Source organism: Acomys minous, assembly GCF_964271855.1.
Source record: "Acomys minous genome assembly, chromosome: 17".
NCBI classification, from domain to species: Eukaryota; Metazoa; Chordata; class Mammalia; order Rodentia; family Muridae; genus Acomys; species Acomys minous.
The window spans coordinates 13,372,497-13,393,204 of NC_140500.1; the positions used below are offsets into that span (position 1 = coordinate 13,372,497).

The 20,708-nt window shown below is 45.5% G+C and overlaps 1 long non-coding RNA gene across 1 annotated transcript; it reads left to right on the top strand.

Moving 5' to 3' along the window:
* Positions 1 to 444: 444 nt before the first annotated feature.
* LOC311588203 lies at positions 445 to 5,525 on the top strand. The gene is made up of 3 exons (XR_014776108.1): positions 445 to 599; positions 2,327 to 2,428; positions 5,468 to 5,525. It is a non-coding gene; the product is annotated as an uncharacterized lncRNA (long non-coding RNA).
* Positions 5,526 to 20,708: the final 15,183 nt, after the last annotated feature.

Sequence of the window (20,708 nt, forward strand, 5' to 3'; positions counted from 1 at the left end):
TGATACTGGCCCTGCCTTGAGCATTTGAAACCTCAAAGCCCACCCCACCCCACGTGACACACTTCTGCTTTGGTTTCTTTCTTTCTTTCTTTCTTTCTTTCTTTTTTTTTTTTTTTTTTTTTTTTTTTGGTTTTTCGAGACAGGGTTTCTCTGTGTAGCCTTGGCTGTCCTGGACTCACCTTTTAGACCAGGCTGGCCTCGAACTCACAGCGATCCACCTGCCTCTGCCTCCCGAGTGCTGGGATTATAGGCGTGCGCCACCACGCCCGGCTTCGCTTCGGTTTCTTTGTAAACTCAGTTGTGTTATGTAAGTATGTTTTTGTTCTAATCCAAGTGAGGGATTTTAGTCGGAGCTTTAGGTTTGTCCACGGCTGTGAATTGTCTCATGAGGGGCGTGGCTTTTGCCAGCTGGTAAGACCTTCGGTATTCAGCATGAAGAGGGGCGTGGTCTACGGCTCTGAGGGCATAAATAAGAGGACAGAGAGAGCGTGTGCGCGGTGGTGTGTTGGTGTGTGGCGTGTAGCAGTTTGAAGAGACCAGAGACAGAGAGAAACACTTCAGGGAGCAGCGGCTTGGAGGAGACTGCTGGGTGGAGACAGGTATAGCCTCAAAGGTTCCAATAGAAGTAAAGGGGCCCCCTCTCCCCACTAATCTTTTTTCTCCTACCTAGGGTTGGGAGGTTGGACGGGAGGTTGAGGCCTAAACACCCCAAATAAAGTAGAGTTTAAAAGAAAGAACACTGCATACTTCCTCTAACAAGGCCAGACTACATAACAGTGACACCCCTTATGAGCCTACAGGGGCCATTTTTACTCAGACCACCACAGTTTTATATTATGATGTCTTTATTAATGTGTAACCTTGGAGATGAACAAGAAAAGAGAGGTTGTGGCTTAACAGTGATATATTTGTGTATCAAGTTGACAAGGGGTCAGCTGTCCTGGCCAAGTTTTATGTCAATTGGACATAAACTTGTCATCAGAGAAGATGGGGGTGCTCAACAACTCCATAGGATCAGGCTGTTAACAGGCTTGTAGAACATTTTCTTAGTGATTGATGTGGGAGGGCTGAGGCCGTTGTGGGTGGAGCCATACCCTGCTCTGGTGCCTATAAGAAAGCAGGGCAAGGCAAACCACCGGGAGCAGGGAGCGAGCCAGTAAGTGGTAGCCTCCGCATCAGTTCCTGCCCTCGCTGCTTTTGATTATGAACTGTTATATGGAACTGTGAACAAAATAAACCCTTTTCTCCCCAAATTGCTTTTGGTCATTGTTAGTTTAGTCGGCTAGCCTGCTGACTGATCTGATCTGCCTCTTGGTTGCTTAGCAACCTCTGACATCATCATCTACTGCCTGCCACCAGGTGCATGCCAGAGGCATCTCTCTCTCTCTCTCTCTCTCTCTCTCTCTCTCTCTCTCTCTCTCTCTCTCTCTTCCACTCTAAGTGCTCCCCTTTCCCCTTCTTTCTCTCTCCCACTGCCCCCCTCCCCTAATGCCCTAATTTCTCTCCCCTTCTTGTCCCTCAAATAAATCTCTCCATATCAGACCTGTTGTGTCTCACTCTAGTTGTTTTTTTTTTTAAAGATTTATTTATTAATTATGTATACGCTGTTTTGCCTGTATATATGCCTGTGTGTCAGAAGAGGGCACCAGATCTCACCATAGATGGTTGTGAGCCACCATGTGGGTGCTGGGAATTGAACTCAGGACCTCTGGAAGAGCAACCAGTGTTCTTAACCACTGAGCCAACTCTCCAGCCCCTCTAGTTGTTTTTTTAATGATAACAGCCATGCTATTTCATCACCGCGATTGTAACCCTACCTGAGACACTCAAGCTTTGTCATGGTCACAGGCTGGGATATGCTGGATCTTCTCCAGATCCTCTTAGTCTATCTGCTCTCAGCATGGCAGGGAGAGAGGGCCTGTCGGCAAGAGCAGCTGGAGGCTGTGGCAGGCGGAGAGTGAGCCTGCTGGCACATCTCTCTGGAGACCCAGTAACTGCCAGGAACTGGGCATGTGACAAGGCAATCTATAAATGTTCTCATCTGTGCCGGCTGTAGTAGTGGGTATATGTGGGGAACTGCAGCTATGCTGGTACTGACCATTACTTGTTTTTGTCTGCAGTTGAAACATTGTGCTTCACTGGTTGCCTTCGTTTTCCTTGTTTTGAGTCTCAATGATTTGGCCCTTGGTTTGCCTCGTCTTGGAGACTTTACACAGCGCTGTTTGATTGCAGGTTCCTCCCCTGAATAAGCAGCTCCATGACTCCCAATAAACCGCATTCTCTTAGCACGAATGACCCACTGTTGTGTTGTCTTTTCAATCCGCAGACCCTCGCTGTAGCCTAGACTAGTAGAGCGGGCGCTACAGGTATAAACTGGCAACAGAGAAAGAAAAGGGACACTGTTCTCCTGACTTCTTATGTTTAGCCAGTAAGTATTTTTCTTCAATACGTTTATGATATAAGATTGCAGTGATGATTGTGATTTCACAGTATATGGAGTGTGTAATTTGAACGATCAAGTGACCAGCTCTGAATACGAAATCTAACTTCATAATCCTGTTTTTTTTTTCATCCTAACATACGTTTAGAATTAGGGACTGGTGGCGTGGCCTCTGGGGAGTAAAGTTATTGCTACAGATTTGGGAAAAACACGCCTAGTGGGTTTGGACCAGAGAGAATCTCTTTGAGATCTGGCCTATGCAATGATGACATCAGCAGAGCTGTAACTCCAGTGTCTATTCCTAGGGCGTCACAATGGGGACAGGTGCAAGGGACAGTGGGTGGCAGAGAATGGGTAGTGGATTTGTACCATTACTGTCCTCCTTTCCTTCTTCCCTCTCCAGTGTCAGAAAAGCCTCTGCTTCCTTTCCTTCCTCCTCCTTTCCTCCCTCCTTCTCTTCCTCTGCTTCCTTCTCCTCCTTCCTCTCCTTCCCCACCTTTGTGAGTCAAGAGATCTCACCATGTAACGCAGGCTGGTTTGGGACTCTCTCTTTTAAAATTAGTTATTTACTTTCTGTCTCTGTCTCTGTCCTGTGTCTTTATATATGCTTGCGTGTGAAACATGATGCCCCATTCAAGTATCTTACTTATGGGAATTATTTCTTTTTCTTTTCTTCCTCTTTGTTTTCAACACAGGGTTTCTTTGTGTTATCTTGGCTTTCCTGGACTCACTTTGTAGACCAGGCTGGCCTCGAACTCACAGAGATCCGCCTGCCTCTGCCTCCCGAGTGCTGGGATTAAAGGCGTGTGCCACCATGCCCAGCTGGGAACGATTTCTTGTTGAAATAGAAAGGGACACAAGAAAGAACTAGATTAGAACGGTATTGCTTTGTAGAAATGGTGAATGGGGTGGGTGAGTGATGCAGCCCAGGTGTAGTAGGACGAACTACTAGGAGAGCATGGGAAACTGCCAGCAAATGCTTCCAAGGCCGCAGGCACTTTCAGCCCCTTTTGCCACCAGAGCCACCCTTCTCCTAGGGCAGCTCCCTGTGCTCAAGGTGAAGGCAGAAACGTGGGACAACCCTGGGTGTGTTGTACCTTCTTTTCAAAAAGCTGAAACTGCAAGTCAGCCCCAATTAAGCACTTTCCTTTCTAAGAGGTGCTTTGGCCATGGCGTCTCTTCACAGCAATAAAACCCTAACTAAGTCAATATGCGTTGGTGTTCTGCCCGCGTGTATGTTTGTGAAGGTGTTGGCTCTTTCAGAACTTGAGTTACGAGCAGCTGTCAGCTGCCATGTGGGTGCTGGGATTTGAACCCAGGTCCTCCAGAGGAGCAGCAAGCACTATCAGCTGCTAGTGCCTCTCTCTAGCCTCTCAAATCATCTTTTCAAATGAAAATCGGATTCATCGTTGTGGTGGTTTAAATAAGAACGTTCCCATAGTCTTGTATGCTTAGTCATCAGGGAGTGGCAATACTTGAGAAGGATTGGGAGGTGTGGCCTAGTGGAAGCCGGTGTGACCTTGTTGGAGGAAGTGTGTCACCAGGGGTGGGCTTTGATAGTTCAAAAGCCCATATCTAGCTCAACAACCCCCTTACTCCTTGCCCTCCCCCCTATGCCCTCTCCCCCATTTGCCTGCTGATCCAGAAGTAGAACTCTCAGCTACTTCTCCAGCATGTGCCTGCCTGTGTGCTGCCAAAAAAATAATGAAATAACCCCTGAAACTATAAATAAGCCCCCAACTAAATGCTTTCTTTTATAAGAGCTGCCTTGGCCATGGTGTCTCCTTAACAGCAATAGAACAGAAACTAAGACACTCACTTATCTTCCTAAATCCCCAAGACTTTCTTTCTGTTGCTCTTAAACACCAGACTTCCGAGGCTGATTCAGGCAAGTTGTGAAGTCTTCTGTTGTTATTTGTTTTTGTTTTCTGAGAAACTGTCTCATGTATCCCAGACTGGCCTCAGATTTGCTAAACTACTGATCTTCCTGCCTCTACTTCCTGAGCACTGGGATTATGGGTGTGCACCACTGTCTGCGTTAGATTTTTCTTGTCAAGTTGACACAAGCTAGAGGGATCCTCAACTGAGAAAATATCCCCATCAGATTAACCTATAGACTGGCCTGTAAGACATTCTGGTGATTGATGTGGCAGGGCCCAGCTCACTGTGGGAAGTGCTAGTCCTGGGCAAGTGGTCCTGGCTTCTATAAGAAAGCAGGCTGAGCAGGGCACATGGAGGAAGCCAATAAATAGCACCCCTCCACGGTCTCTACCTCACTTCCTGCTTGAGTTCCTACCTTGGCTTCCTTCACTGAACGGCTGTGATCGGGATGTGTAAGCCAAAGGAACCTTTTGTTCCCTAAGTTATTTCACCCCCCCCCCCCAAATTTGTTTAGCAATAGAAACTAGAGTCAGGCATCATGACCAGGACATTTAATTTTAAAATTACTTTTATTAATGGTTTAAGGTAACCAGGTGTGGTGATGCATGCCTGTAATCCTAGCACTCAAGGAGGCAGAGGCAGGCAGATCTCTGTGAGTTTGAGGCCAGCCTGGTCTACAAAGCGAGTCCAGGACAGCCAAGGCTACACAGAGAAACCCTGTCTCAAAATAACGACAACAACAAAAAAAAGTTGTTTAAGGCTAATGACAATGGATGATAAGTTATACAAATAGATACACAGAGGCACACACACACACACACACAGATGCAGACACACAAAGACACATACAGATACATAGACACAGACACATGCACACATATTTTTTGCCTGTAGTTTCATTTATTTGAGAAGTACTAATAGTGAATCTTCGGGTAAAGAAAGCACCCCAATAATGTGCTGTCATTTGGAGAACAGCCAGCCCTCAGGACTTCCCTGGCCACCCCAGTTACCAGGTATCAGGTATATAGAGCGACTGCACTTGGGGAAAGCGACTCAGCTTTGGTTAGTGGCAGATGAAGGTGGAAATGCGGAAGGGGGTGTTAGGCAGTCACCCCCTGTCCCTCTTCTCTCCTCTGTTCCCAGCAGTGCTCAATTGAGAAACCTGCCCGGAGTCCCAGCAGTGTAGTGCTTTGGCTTCCTTGAGGTGAAGGTAAAAGGGGTGGGTGGGATTGATTTTTCAGCAAAGGAAGCTGAAGAAAGGTGTTCCTGGCACACCAGCAGGGCAGAGAAGACAGGGTTAGAACCTGTGGTCTCCATTGTGGTCACTGGGAATCCACAGAACAGCTTGCTTCCCTCAAGAATGACAAGTCTACAGACCCACCCAGTGTAAAGCCACTTAACTCTGAGTTTCCAAGTCACAACTTTTTTTTTTTAATGTGTGTTTCTTTTAAGATAGAGTAGTCCAGGCTAGCTTAGAACTCCCTACGTAGCCAAGGGTGATCTTAAACTGTTGGAGTGACCCACAAATATTGTGTTTCTGCCCATAAAGAAGTGTGTTCTTAATTGTTAGCTGAAGCCAGCAATGCCAGGCTGGCAGAATATGCAAATCTCACTTCCTCACCTGCCTTTAAAAAGTAAGGCAAGCAGCCTTGGGGAAGGTGGCCTTCCCCAGCCTACCAGTTGAATAAGGAATGTGGCTTTCTGTGTAATAAAGATCTGTCAGCACTAGTTGGGCCAGGAAGTATGGGCAGACTTCCGGAGATGCAGACTGAGATGCAGGGAGATGCAGACAGATGCTGAAGGAGACAGAAGGAAATGGAGAGAAGCAGGGAGGCAGGCGATGAGACCCACGTGGAGAGATGGAGTGCTGGAGAAGTGGGCTAAGTTACTCACTAGCTGAGAGACTGCACCAGCCTTAAACTATATAGATGTCTCTGCGTCTTAATTAAACCTCAAGTGGGTGTAGGCTTAGATTTTTTCAAAACCTACTTTATTTAGGGTTCTTAAACACCTCAACCTCACTTCTAACCTACCAAACAGAGGAAGGGGGAAAGAATGTTAAAAGGAAAAAAAGGGTTATGGACCTGTTTAGACGTAGTTCCTTGGGCCAATTCCACTCAACATTATCAGGATACTGTAATGATTTTTAAAAAATAAGAAAATAAGATGGTAAGATAATAAGATGCCAGGCGGCAGATGTTATATTATATGAGGTTTACTAAATGAACATGAGGAGAGAAGGGAAGGGGAAAGGGCTACCTCAGAGAGAGAGAGGTGGGGAGGAGGAAGGGAGAGAGACAGACAGAGGAAGAGAGTAAGGGGGTAAGAAGAGGGAGAACCATGACGAGAGTTTGTCCTTTTATATAGCCCTGGACATGGCCACGCCCCTGTGGCAGGTAGGCAGTGACATCACAGGTAGGCAGCGACATCACAGGTAGGCCGACTGGGGGTAGAATCCTAACATTCTTACCTTTTCCTATAATTAATGAAGCTGGGCGTGGTGGTGCACACCTTTAATCCCAGCACTCGGGGAGGCAGAGGCAGGTAGATCTCTGTGAGTTCGAGGCCAGCCTGGTCTACAAAGCAAGTCTAGGACAGCCAAGGCTACACAGAGAAACCTTGTCTCGAAAAACAAAAAACAAACAACCCCTCCCCAAAATGAACAGTGGATTCTTTTTATATAAGGTAAGTTAAAGTACATAAATGTAGGTTCATCGGAAGCAGCTTTTGGCTGCCATGTAAGGGGAAAAGAGTGAAAGAAAAAGCAATAGCAACAAAATGACCAGATTGTATAGTGAAGAGGAAGGAAAAGTTCTGCCGAGGGGTGCTGGGGGAACCTGGAGCTGTTTGTCCAGAGGTCTGGAGCACACCATTTCAGCCTTTTGTAAATTGATAAGGGGCGAAGTAATTGTCTTAACTACTTCCTGCTGACAGTAGGGTGGCGATGTGGGGGGGGGGGGGCGCGGGGGTCAAAAGGCTGAAATGTTGGCCAGGTTCCGGAAGAACAGGCTATTTCATTTGCTGTCCAGCCAGGGTCTGAACACATCTGTAGCTGGGAAGGGCAATGCAGACCCAGCTAGGAAGAACAATGCGGGTCCAGCTGGCACGATCTGTAAGGTTGAACAGGAGCAACTGTGGGTAGTTGCTTTGATGATGTCCCAGATGTAGGAAGTCCGGCAGGATATTTATGTGGGCAGAAGACAAAGTTAGTATACATTTGAAACTCTTGGGAGACCAAAGAGAAAAGGCTTGAAAATAAGGAAACAGACACTGTTTGAAAACTTTGGGAGAGCAAAGGAAAGTTTTGAACGTGGGGAACTTTCTTTCATTTTACCTGATTGCTGGCGATAATTAAAGTGGTTTAGTTTTGGATCTTCCCAAGTTTGGTTGCAGAGGAGTGTAAGCTTAGCAGCCCTAAATGTGAGCATAGGGATTTGAAATTCTCAGAAGGCATCCCAGAGGAGCCTGGAGAAGTGGCCAATGGAGTGCTCCTCATGGGGAGAGTAGAAATCAGTGACCCGTCAGGGCATCTCCTGGGCAAGGTTTAACTTGATGAGATTGGTACAGATTGTCAGTGCTGGTCAGAGATCAAGGGCGCGGTCCAAGAGCAGACATGGATACCTAGTGCTAGGGTTTTAAACAAGGGGTCGGGGATGAACCATGTTGGTAGAAGGAGATCTCACCCAAGGCAGATGGTCCTACATGAAGGGTTTAGATGTCAGTTGGCAAAAATGGTGAGAAACATTTACATCAATCAGGGAAGACTCAGCAATCAGTAGATGTTGGGTGGGCAAATGTAGCAATAGGGTAGTTATGGGAGTCACAAAGCCAGAGAAGGGGGCGGGGAATTCTACCTTCAGAGATAGGAGATAGGTGAGAATCTTAGGCTGTTGATTGACAGATAGTACTTATCTGGATTCCATTTGACCCGAGAGATGGATTTTCTGTAGCTTACAAGAATGCTTTTCTGTTGATAAAGGGAGATACATTTTAGACACATTCGCATCATCATTGTTTGAAATCTGCAGTACATGGTTAGACATGTACACATTGTAGGAAAAGGCAGTAGACATGCAGTATAGTAAAGGCTTGGGAAAAGAACTTTATGTTAAAGGTATGTATACTCTTTGAGGTGAGCTTAGGAAAGGCAGAAGCCTTGTGGAACTTTCTGACACCTGTGAAACAGTGACATAGGGAGGACAGAAAACTCTTGTAGAGCAGAAGAGAAAAGGCTTACTTGATCTTGATTTTTAGCATCACTACACATCATGAAAGACGTCTGTCCAGAACACTGGAGATATGTAAGTATCTCCATATGTAAGACAAACCAAAGGAAATTTAAAACCTTGAGCTTGCAACTACGATAGGATCATACAGTGGAATGTTTTACCATAGTTTGATTAATAAGTCAAAGTTCCATTGATCAGTGTCAACACTTTGGATAGTTAATATAGCAATAACAAGAGCAACAGGATGAATAAAACATCTTTTTAGACATTTTAACCTTCATAACTTGTATTTACCAACTTAAAACATATTCTTAGACTTTCTAACAGTTATAACTTGCTTTTACCAACATGGAACACTTTCCTAGACCTTCTAGCACTCATAAAGCACCTTCGTAGACCTTTTAACATTTATAACTTGCATGTATCAACCTTAAAACACCTTCTTGGACCCTCCAATACTTTCTCAGAAGCTCTCTTTTTAAATTTAAACTTCTGATAGGTGAAATTGCTATGAGTAGTCACTGTCCTTTAGCTAAAAGAATGGGAAGGTATCTGAAGCCTGTTTATCTTTAACCTGAGGTCTGTGAGTAAGGCAAACTTGTTTGTCTTTTTAAATAAGAGATCTAATATCTAGCAGTTTTAACTAGCTAATGAGTTGACCAATATACTAACATGGTAGATTACTTTGTGCTAAGGAGCTAATTGTCTGTTTTTTTAGCTACCAAAGTAAACATCAGCTTATCCATCAACCTGAGAAGGATAAATTGTAACCATGTATTAATAAAACTGACAGAGATGACTAGTTAGTCATATCCCAGTAAATAGACAGTTGTCCCAATCGTCTCCTGTGGCAGCATGGCACCATGGGCAGAGACAGTCTTGCATCAAGCACAGAGGACAAGAGGCTGTTTCTGTGGATTGTGAACATAGAAGAGACTGACCTCTCCTTGTGTTCAGCAATGTGGGACAATAACTCTCCAGGTATCCAGTTTGTAGTCGAGGATGATCTCTACCAGAGGGTGAGATGTTGGTGACAGCTTTGCTCAGTGTTTAGGATACCACAATCCAGGGCTGAAGTCACCTGTTATTATGTCCAAATCTTCTGAGACCTTGGGGAGCTACTGTTATGATCTGGGAATCTCTGTTTTTTATAATAAATTTACATATGTCATATTTAGCAGATCTCTGACAAGTTTGAGGGTTAGCATATTTGAGTTAAATGATCTTTGTATCTTGTTATCTGCTCTAAACAATACTTTGTAAACATAAAATAGAATGTTACAATCTCATTTTATGTTTGACCTTGAAAATATAATTAATCACATGGGTTCTTAGCATGACTAAAAATACATTTTTGAACACATTAAAAGACTTGACTGCCAGGGACCAAACGGCCTGAGGCCGACCCCCACCCATTCAGCATTTGCAGCAAACATCCTGCTGGGCCACTCATTAGGCATGCAAGGCATCTGGCTTAACCCTGAGAAGACAGCGATCTGATCCTGAGATAACCACAGAGACATCCTGCTTTGTCTCACCTGGAAGACCCCTCCCCTTGCAAATGTTCCCGGGGCTCACCCCCAGAAGATTTTGTACTTTTCCACTACTCTCCTTGTGTACCCCCGCCCTCCCTAAAGCAGGTTTTAAAAAGCCTGCCATTACCTTCAATAAACGGCTCTTGACAAGCAACTGTTCGCTTGAGCTCTACGTCTCTCTCGCCCATGTCTTTAACTACAGGTTGCGACCCCCCTCGGCCCCCCAATAACTGACCAGCTGGACTGGTTGGTGGACTAGTTACATGGACTAGTTATCCTAGTTACATGGACTAGTTACTTGACCATTTATAAGACCTTAATAATTAAAGTTAGGAGTTTAGGTTTTATCCCTGTTAGGTTGGAACCTTAAAAACATAAACACAGTCCATAAAAAGAGAGAACAGTTTTCTGTATGATTAATAACATCATATTTAGAAAATAAAGTTAAACATGTTTTAAGGCAGTGGCTTTAGGCTTTGAGAATGAAGGTAGAGCATAACAATCAAGTTTTAGCCTCGATATAGCAGAACATTATCCAAGATCAGTTGATCAGGAGGCTTGTAGGATCCCCATAGGACAAACAGCATTTATCTTGTTAATTTGAATAGACCTTTATAACCTTGAAATAAGAAACATTTTGAACTAGGGTACAATAAAAAAAAAAGTTTGTTTTTTTTTTAATCTAAAAGGAAATAAACAGAGGTTAGACTTTATATATGGTCCAAATATCACACCCAACAATTGTACCTTTTTTTTTTTGTTGTTGTTGTTGTTGTTTTTGGAGGCCTGGAGCCACTCACTGTGTGCAGGAGGCTGACTCCACTCCTTGCTTTCCCTGGCTTACCTTTGGGCAGGTGGGACTTAGGGATTAGGTGTCACACATGTGCATCTCCAGTGAATCTCCGGCATACCTGAGGTGGGAAAGGGGGAGGGGCCAGGGCAGCGGCAGGAAGCTAGCGGTCATGTGGCCAGGCCATGTGTAAGAATTTATTAAATGGAAGTGAACTAATAGGTAGTCCTCAAGCACCTCAGAAATGGTCTGGGTTGCCTTGGAACAGCTCAGATGCACAAGTTGGCCATGAAACAGGGAGTGGTGGTAGCAGGCACCATGTGGCCATCACGAGTGCACCCCATGGGGTGCAATCTCTGTTCCTACCTGTCTCTAATGAACCATGCAATGTAGCAGTGCAGTAGTGCCTTTTTTACTTGTCTGGGCACAGCTCCCAGACCATTCCCACGCTCAGGCAGTAGAAACAGAAAGCCCAGTGCCTAAGTGCTCTGGGGGCCAAGGTTAGGCTCCAGGGGCTGGGGAGCCCAGACAAAGAGAGCCGTTTACCTCAGTGGCAGTCTTGAAAAGCTGGTTGGGGAAGGCTTCCTCACAGGTGGCCTGGGGTGAGCGTGGCTGGGTTAGTCTGAGGCAGGAGGAAGTAGGGGAGCCGGAGAGTGTACTTAGAGAAAGAAATTTGTTACAGACATAACGGGAGATGGGGTTCCACTGTGAAGACAACAGAATGGTCTTCTGGGCTTCGTATTCGAGCCACGCTCACCAATGTAATGATTTAAAAAATAAGAAAATAAGATGATAAGATAATAAGACACCAGGTAGCAGATATTATATTATATGAGGTTTATTAAATGAGCACGAGGAGGGAAGTAAATGGGGGAGGGGTACCAGAGAGAAGGGGGGAGGGGAAGAGAGTAAGGGAGTAAGAAGAGAGAGAACCATGGGGAGGGTCTGTCCTTTTATATAGCCCTGGGCATGGGCATGCCCCCGTGGCAGGTAGGCAATGATGTCACAGGTAGGCAGATTGAAGCAGAACCCTAACAGATACCAGTAGTCTTGTCCAAATGGCCAACACCAAACAGCACAAGAATCCATAGAGGTGGGACGATCCAGCAGAAACTGAAAGGCTCTGCTGAATCAGGACAAGTCCATGGAAGCTGCCAGAATCAGCCAGAGTACCACAAATTGTTCTCTGGAAGGTTTCTCCCTGCAAAGTGAAGAGCAGCGAAGACCAACAAAGCATTGCATGACGTAGAAATGTTAAAAACCTCGTCCCATGGATCCAGGCTTCTTCTTATACTCATTCCCACCATCATGAGTGAGTCCCCTTCACATGGCTGCTCCCAGCAAAACATCACATGCCCTCTCTCCCAGAAAACCACCACATGACCTCTCTTTAAAAACAAAACAAAACAAAACAAAACCCAAAACCCCAAAAAACCACCACATGACCTCTCACGAGACAGCTTTCAGCAAAACATCACGTGACACAACAACGTCTTCTAAGAAACCAGAAACTTCCACTTCAAGAGGGATCCTTGAAAGCCTCCCAGTATTGAATTTCTGATCATCTTTCTTCAATTGACAAGTGCTGCGATTACAGGCACGCCCCGCCATCAGCAACTTATGAGGTGCTGGGGATCAAGCCAGGTCTTTATGTGGACTACATCCTTCTCCGCCTTTTTTGTTTTGTTTTGTTTTTTGTTTTTCGAGACAGGGTCTCTCTGTGTTAGCCTTGGCTATCCTGGACTCACTTTGTAGACCAGGCTGGCCTCGAACTCACAGCGATCCGCCCGCCTCTGCCTCCCCAGTGCTGGGATTAAAGGCGTGCGCCACCACGCCCGGCTTCTCCGCCTTTTTTTTGAGACAGGTTCTCACTGAAGTGACACACTTCCTCCAACAAGGTCACACCTCCTAATAGTGCCACTCCTTACGAGCCAAGCATTCAAACACATGAGTCTATGGGGGCCGTTCCTGTTGAAACCACCACAATAATAAAAGATTCTGTATCAAAGGAGAAAAACCAAACCAAACCTGGTACCCTACCCCCCACATTTATATTCATTCCCTGGGCTCCCCACAGAAAATAAGATGAACTCAGATTTGTGGATTTACACCTACAGTAGAGTTCCCCTTTTATGCCTACCCACCAGTAAAAGTACAAAGTGTTTGTTGTACTGCCGCAAACCTTCAGAAGAGAGAGAGAGAAAAAAAACCGGTCAGTATGTTTTGATTTAAAACTGATCTGGAATGTCAGTTTTTAGGCAGTATCTACAACCAATCTACAACCTAACTATGCAGACTCTGGAATTATTGAAGTTTTTGCCCAGAAAGGAGAGGCAAGCTATTGGAGGCTCTCATGGATCCTGCTTGACGTTTAATTAAGACACAGAGATATCTACATAGTTTAAGGTTGTTGGCCGTTTGCTGGGGCAGACTCTCCAGTTTCTAACTCCTCAGCCATCCCCTTTCTCAGTGTGGCTCTCATTGAATGCTTTCTAGCCTCTGTCCCATCTCGCGCCTCCCTCCTTCCACGTCCATCAGCCTCTGCCCGTGTCTTTGCCTGCCTGGAAGTTCCACCCCTACTTCCTGCCCCAGAACTGGCACTTCCGGTCCCATCTCTGGCTACCGGATCTTTATTACACAAAAAGCTACATTCCAGTCTGAACCAATCAGCAGCAGGACAATGCCCAGCTCATCTCTTTGGAACTGAGAACTTCGTGACCTTCGCCACTGGCAGCTTGCTTTTTCAATATGATGTAGTCTCAGAGAATCATCTTTGAGGCAGATGAGGAAGGTACAAGCATTACATATGGAAGGTTTCTAATAGGCTGTTGAGAGGACAATACTAAACATTCTGGCAGCACTTAGCTCTGCCAGAACGGCAGCCAACAATACAGGGACACTCCTCCATACAATGTGGGGGAAGGTCATACCAACAGCAAGCCTCCACCTTCAGTGCCGTTGGCGATGGGTGCAGCATGACTACACTGCAATAGGCATGGTGCTCCCAGACACACGGAGGGAGTGAGCCTCAGGTGCCAAGTGAATCAGAGCAGAGACGTGACCTCAATAACCTGCAGCTGGGCGTCTTGGCACAAGACAGCCACTGTTTCCTTCCTTCATTCCTTTTGTAGATGCACTTTTCACTTGCTGTTTCAGAAGGTATTGTGGGGTTTTGTCTGTCCCGGCTTCAAACATTAGAGACAAACTGAAAAGACAGACTGATGCCCACAGGTGCAGCTCCAGAGTCTCAGAAGAGAACGTCAGGTTGGTACCATTGAGGCCGAGACGATGGGAGGCAGGCAGAAGCTGGACCAGCACTGCTGACGTAAAACCACGTTCTCACCCAAACGGGCAGAAGAGTTGGCTTATTCTGGAGCTGAACGTGAAGGACCGTCCTGGGAACTGGGGTTCAGGTTGCCCCAAATACTATGTTCCATTCAGTGCTGCAGTTTCATGGAGTTTTTATAGTAACAGAACAAAGTCATAAATCATGGTGCTTAAGAATGTATTAGTGGAAACATGGGGGGGGGAGGTGTTACTGCTGAGCGGTGGGGGGGGGGCAGGGGAAGGGAGGGGAGGAGGGGGAGGTCTGCTCCCGTTGGTAGAAGCTAGGGTCTGTTTGAATGTTCCAAGAGGGTTTATGTAATGTTACCAAGCTACTAGGTCAAACGCAGAGGTGAGCGGTGAATGGCTGTTAAGGGGACTAAAGATAGCCCAAGATAATTTGGTTCCAGACGGGCAGCATTCCAGTTCTCCCCAAATCATGCCAGTTCTGGTTAGTCAATCAGCCTTTTAGCATCTTTAACACGGATGGGGCTTTGTTCTGGGAGTTGGTATTTTAGGAGTAGGGAGAGAGAGAGAGAGAGAGAGAGAGAGAGAGAGAGAGAGAGAGAGAGAGAGAGAGAGAGAGAGGGAGAGAGAGAGAGAGAAGAGAGAGAGAGAGAGAGAGTGTTCGACATTTCTTTTAGGAGGAGACACGGTTTTAATTCAGAAATTTTATTGATCACTATATGGCTGGAATCTGTCACTCACAGATGATGAATAAAGTTGAATTGAAGAATCAAAGACAGGAAGTAGGCAGGATATAGAACAAACATTGAATCTAACATTTTTTGTTTTGTTCTGAAAGAGTTTCTTATATGGTCAGTCCGGTCTAGAACTCCATCATCCTGCTTCGACTTCCTGAGTACTGGATTACAGGTGTGTGACCCTTGCTGGCTGGAAATTGGCTTGCTAACGCAGGATGGACCGGCTTTCCTCAGTCTGGGCTAGTGGAAACTGGTGTGCCACACACACCACTTGCCATCTGAGTCTTTCTGATTTTTCTTTTCTCTGAGACAGAATCTCCTGTAGCTCAAGCTTCAAAATCATCATGTGGCTGAGGGTAACTTTGAACTCCTGATCCTCCTGCCTCCACCTGGCCCTCAAATCCTGGGATTTTAGGTGTGTACCACCGTGCCTAACACGATGGCTAACACTTCCAGTTCACTAGAATCACCGAAGAGATGTCTCTATCTAGGTTAGGCTAGCCTCTGGTTATGTGTGAGAGATTATAGAATTAGGTTATTTGAGGAGAGACCCAGCCTGAATGTGGTCATCACCATCCCATAGGCTGAAGTCTTGGGCTGCATTTGAAAAAAAAAAAAAAGCCGAACACTGGCATTCATCACTCTATGCAAGCTGACTGCGCATGAAATGTGACCAGTTGCCTCAAACTCCTGCAGCCATGCCTTCCCTCCCAATGCACTTGAGCTGCAAAATAAAGGCTTAAATGGCTTGCATGAGGCATTTGGTCACAGCAGCCAGGAAGTGACTAACACAGCACTCCCTGATGCCATGCAGGCATCATTTAGACTTATAAAAATGTTATTTATAATTATGTATGTCTGTGTACCACATGCATGTAGGATCCCAGACTGGCCAGCAGAGGGCATCAGATCCTCTGGAGCTAGAGTTACAGGTGGCTGTGAGCCAGCGTGTGGACATGGGGAAACAAAATGCTGTGTATTCACATGGATGTCTGGTATACTGGTAACTGCTGGGTCAGCTGCCATGGGGACAACAGATGTGGGAGGAAATTCAACAGGAACGAGAACTTGTAATAGTTTTCCATATGGCAGCACATCACGTCCTCCTGGAGACCGAGACCAGATGATCTTTTTAAATATGGGCCATCTAGTGCCCATATTTTACCATGGTGCCCTTAGGGGATGCTCACTGGGTTCATGTAAAGTCTGGCCACATGAGAGCCAGTATAGGCTGGAATATTACTAAGGCTGCCACCACACCTGTGCTGTGTGCAGGTATGTTGTTTGCTGTCCACATACGAGACACCTGTTCTTTATAGTCACGGCAGATGGAGGCTATGGTGGAGCAAATACATAAATCCATCTTTTGTGTGTGTTAGAGCTGGCAAGTAGGACTTCATAGAACCTGTCCCAGTTAACTGTCAACTTGAGGCAACCTAGTCACTTAAAAGGTGTGTCTCAATTGAGGAACTTAACATTTTAGCCTTTGTATGGGCATTGTCTTGATTGTTAATTGATGTGCAGGAGGGCCCAGCCCACTGTGAGCAGCATCATTCCCTGGGCAGGTAGTTCTGGCTTATATAAGAAAGCTAGGAGCCGAGCGTGGTGCCACACACTTTTATTTATTTTATTTTTTAATATCTTTTTATAATTAGTTCATTCATATTACATCTCAGTTGTTATCCCATCCCTTGTATTCTCCCATTCCTCCCTCCCTCCTGCTTATCTCCTACTCCCCTCCCCTATGACTGTGACTGGGGAGACCTTCTCCTCCTGTATATGCTCATAGAATATCAAGTCTCTTCTTGGTAACCTGCTATCCTTCCTCTGAGTGCCACCAGGCCTCCCCATCCAGGGGACGTGGTCAAATATGGTGCACCCAAGATCATATTGAAGTCAGTCCCCACTCTGCACTCTCCACTCAACTGTAGAGACTGTCCTGTCCTTTGGCTAGATCTGGTTCTGGGTTTGAAGTTTACTGCATGTATTGCCCTTGGCTGGTGCTATAGTTAGAGCAGAACCCCTGGGTCCAAATCTGGCCATCATAATGTTCTTCTTGTAGGTTTCGAGGACCCTCTGGATCCTTCTATTTCCCCATTCTCCATACTTCTCTCACAGAAAGTCCCAATAGGATGTCCTCCCCTCTATCCCACTTTCATGATAAGTAAAGACTTTCATGGGATTTGCCCCTTGGGCTAGTGTCCAAATATAAGTGAGTATACACCATTTGGGTCTTTCTGCTTCTAGGTTAACTCACTCATTATGATCATTTCTGGTTCAATCCATTTTTCCACAGATTTTGGAAATTCCTTGTTTTTTTTTTTTTGTAGTTGAGTAGTATTCCATAGTGTAAATATACCACAGTTTCTTTATTCATTCTTCTACTTGGGACACTTAGGCTGTTTCCATGTTCTGGCTATTATGAGTAAGGCTGCTTTGAACATGGTTGAGCAAATTTTCTTGTTGTGTGCTGGTGCATCTTCTGGGTATATTCCAATGAGTGGAATAGCTAGGTCTTGAGGAAGCCCTATTCCCAGTTTTCTGAGAAAGCACCAGATAGATTTCCAAAGTGGTTGTACAAATTTGCATTCCCACCAGCAATGGAGTGTTCTTTCTCCACATCCTTGCCAGCATGTGGTGTTACTTGAATTTTTGATCTTAGCCATTCTGATGAGTGTAAGATGGAATCTTAGAGTCATTTTGATTTGCATTTCTCTGATGACAAAAGACATTGAACATTTCTTTAAGTGTTTCTCAGCCATTTGAAACTCCTCTGTTGCCAAGTCTCTGTTTAGTTCTGAGCACCATTTCTCAATTGGGGTTATTTGGTTTGGTGGTGTTTAATTTCTTGAGTTCTTTATATAGTTTGGAAATTAGACCTTTGTCAGATGCAGGGTTGGTGAAGATCTTTTCCCAGTCTGTAGGCTGTCGCTTTGTTCTGCTGACAGTGTCTCCTGCCTTACAGAAGCTTCTCAGCCTCCTGAGGTCCCATTTATTAATTGTTGACCTTAAGGCCTGGGCTATTGGTGTTCTGTTCAGGAAGTTGTCTCCTGTGTCTATGTGTTCCAGGCTCTTCCCCACTTTTTCTTCTAACTGATTTAGTTTCTCTGGTTTTATGTTGAGGTCTTTAATCTACTTGGACTTGAGTTTTGTGCATGATGACAAAGATGGGTCTAATTGCATTTTTCTACATGTAGACATCCAGTTGGACCAGCACCATTTGTTGAAGATGCTATCATTTTTCCATTGAATAGATTTGGCTTCTTTGTAAAAAATCAGGTGACTATATGTGTGTGGATTCATTTCTGGATCTTCGATTCGATTCTGTTGATCAACCAGCCTATTGCTGTGGCACACACCTTTAACCCAACACTGGGGAGACAGAGGCAGGCAGATCTCCATGAGTTCGAGGCCAGCCTGGTCTACAAAGAGAGTTCTGGACCAGCTAGGGCTATTACATAGAGAAATCGTATGTTAAAAAAACACCAAAAAAAAAAAAAAAAAAAAACCAAATCAAGCCAAACACCCCCCCCCACCACCACCAAAACCAACAACAACAACAAGAAGGGAGGCAAACATGAGCCTGTGAGCAAGCCAGTAAGCAGTGGTCCTGTTTGGTTCCACTTCATGTCCTTGCTTGAGTTCCTGACCTGCCTTCCCTTGGTACCAGAAGCTGGCCTGTTACTGTGATAAACTTGACCACGTATGTGGCTTTTAGGCATGTGAACTATTGGAGAATTGTGGAAGATTTTTTTTTTTTGTTATGTAAAGCTGAGAGACTAAGGTTTGTGGCAGCTTTGCTTGTAAAGTTTCCTGGATGGGCAGGAACTCTATTGGAACTTGGATAGGGGCATTTAGATAATATTTTGGCCAGATTTCAGACACAGAGCTACAATTTTTGTATTTACATTGTTGGACTGCTTTGCTTTAATAGTTTTCTATGCCCTAGTTGTTTCTTTTTGCAATAAGAAGTATGTAATTTGTTTTTTATTTTACATGAACCCACAGCTAGGAGACTGGATTTTTAAAGAGACCATACTTAAATATTATCATCATCATCATCATCATCATCATCATCATCATCATCATTAAACCAAACAACAACAAAACCACAAAACAAACCACACCAAGTCCAATTTGTGTTGCCCATATACTCATCGGAGCATGGTCAAACTCACAGTGGCCTTCCCCTTAAAGAAAACTGAGTCCTCATGTGTCTCCCTCATCCCCTTCCAGAAGCTGTCAACTGTGAAGAGCTACACTTCAGTACCTTTATCACAGTTTTTAAGCACTTAATTCAATAGTTTCTTCTTTCTTTGGGGGTGGGGTGGAGTGGGGCGCACAGAAGCCTTCAATGTCTCTCGTTCTCAGCTATGAGCCAGCATTTATCCAAACCATTGCAAAAGAAGCTTTCTTGCCAATGGCAGCCTGTGGCAGCACGGAATGTGGACCTCAATGTGCTTTCCTGTGGGAGCTCAGGTCACTGTATGTCAACTTGATTTCTGGCTGCAGCAAGTATCATGGACATCATCATGGCCTCTGACAGCAACATGGACCACAGACCTCAGCGTGGCCTCCTGAGGAGCATGAACCACAGACCTCAGAGTGGCCTCCTGAGGAGCACGGACCACAGGTATCAGTGTGGCTTACTGAAGAGCACGGACCACAGACCTCAGCGTGGCCTCCTGAGGAGCATGGACCACAGGCATCAGTGTGGCTTCCCTTGCAGTCAGAATGATTATGCGGTTGGGCAGTGTGTCTTGAGGCAGAATTTGTGTGAGCTCCAGGCTGCTGCACACGACCCTACCCACAGTGCCAGCCACACTGCAGGCACCCCCGGCACATCCATTGTGCTTGCAGCCTGTGTCCTCGGTGTCTCCCTCCTCCTACCGGCCAGCAGGACCGGCACTGAGAGTGGCAGCAGCAGTTCCAATGGGGGTTGAGTGGAAGTAATGGTCTAATTGGTGTGGACAGGGTGGGACAGATTCAGTGGCCCAAGCCCTCCCTGAGGACCAACTTTGTTCCTTTGTCCCTCACAGCTAAGCTCTGATACCTGTCAAGGCCACTGTGTCTCTAGCTCTGCTTCTCTCCCCCAATCTCCATTCTACCCCCACCTCCACCAGCCCCTGTCCATTTCTGTGAAACCTTTTTTTTTAAAAGCATCTTCTCCTAGGCTGTAGAGATGGTTCAGTGGTTAAGAGCACTTTGTGCTCTTTCAGGGGACCTGGGTTCAATTCCCAGTACACTGAACCCTGCCAACTTCTGAAAACTCCAATCCCAAGGAGATTCAAGTATTGGCAGTCCCATCCTCTAATATATAATTAAAAACAAAAACAAAACCCAAAAATCCTACACAAAGCTGGGTGGTAGTGGTGGTGGCGGTGCAGGCCTTTAATCCCTGCACTAGGGAGGCAAAAGCCAATGGAACTCTGAGTTCTAGGCCAGCCTTGTCTATAGAGTGAATTCCAGGACAGTCAGGGCTACACAGAGAAACTGTGTCTTGAAAAACCAAAAAAAAAAAAAAAAGCAAACAAACAAAAAACCCAAACCACCCAACCAACCAGCCAAAAAAGGCACCTTGCCATAAGACCTGCATTTTCCGGAGATGTTGTGCACTTTGCAGGCTCATCCATTGCTGCCACATCTCCCCTTAAAGCCTCCATGGGTCGCTCAGGCTCCTCAGAGCTGTTCTGCAGTCCCTTGGGTTCTAGCTTCCACCACCATCTTAAGTTTCTTGATTTTTCTTTCTCCTTTCTTTCTTTCTTTCTTTCTTTCCTTCCTTCCTTCCTTCCTTCCTTCCTTCCT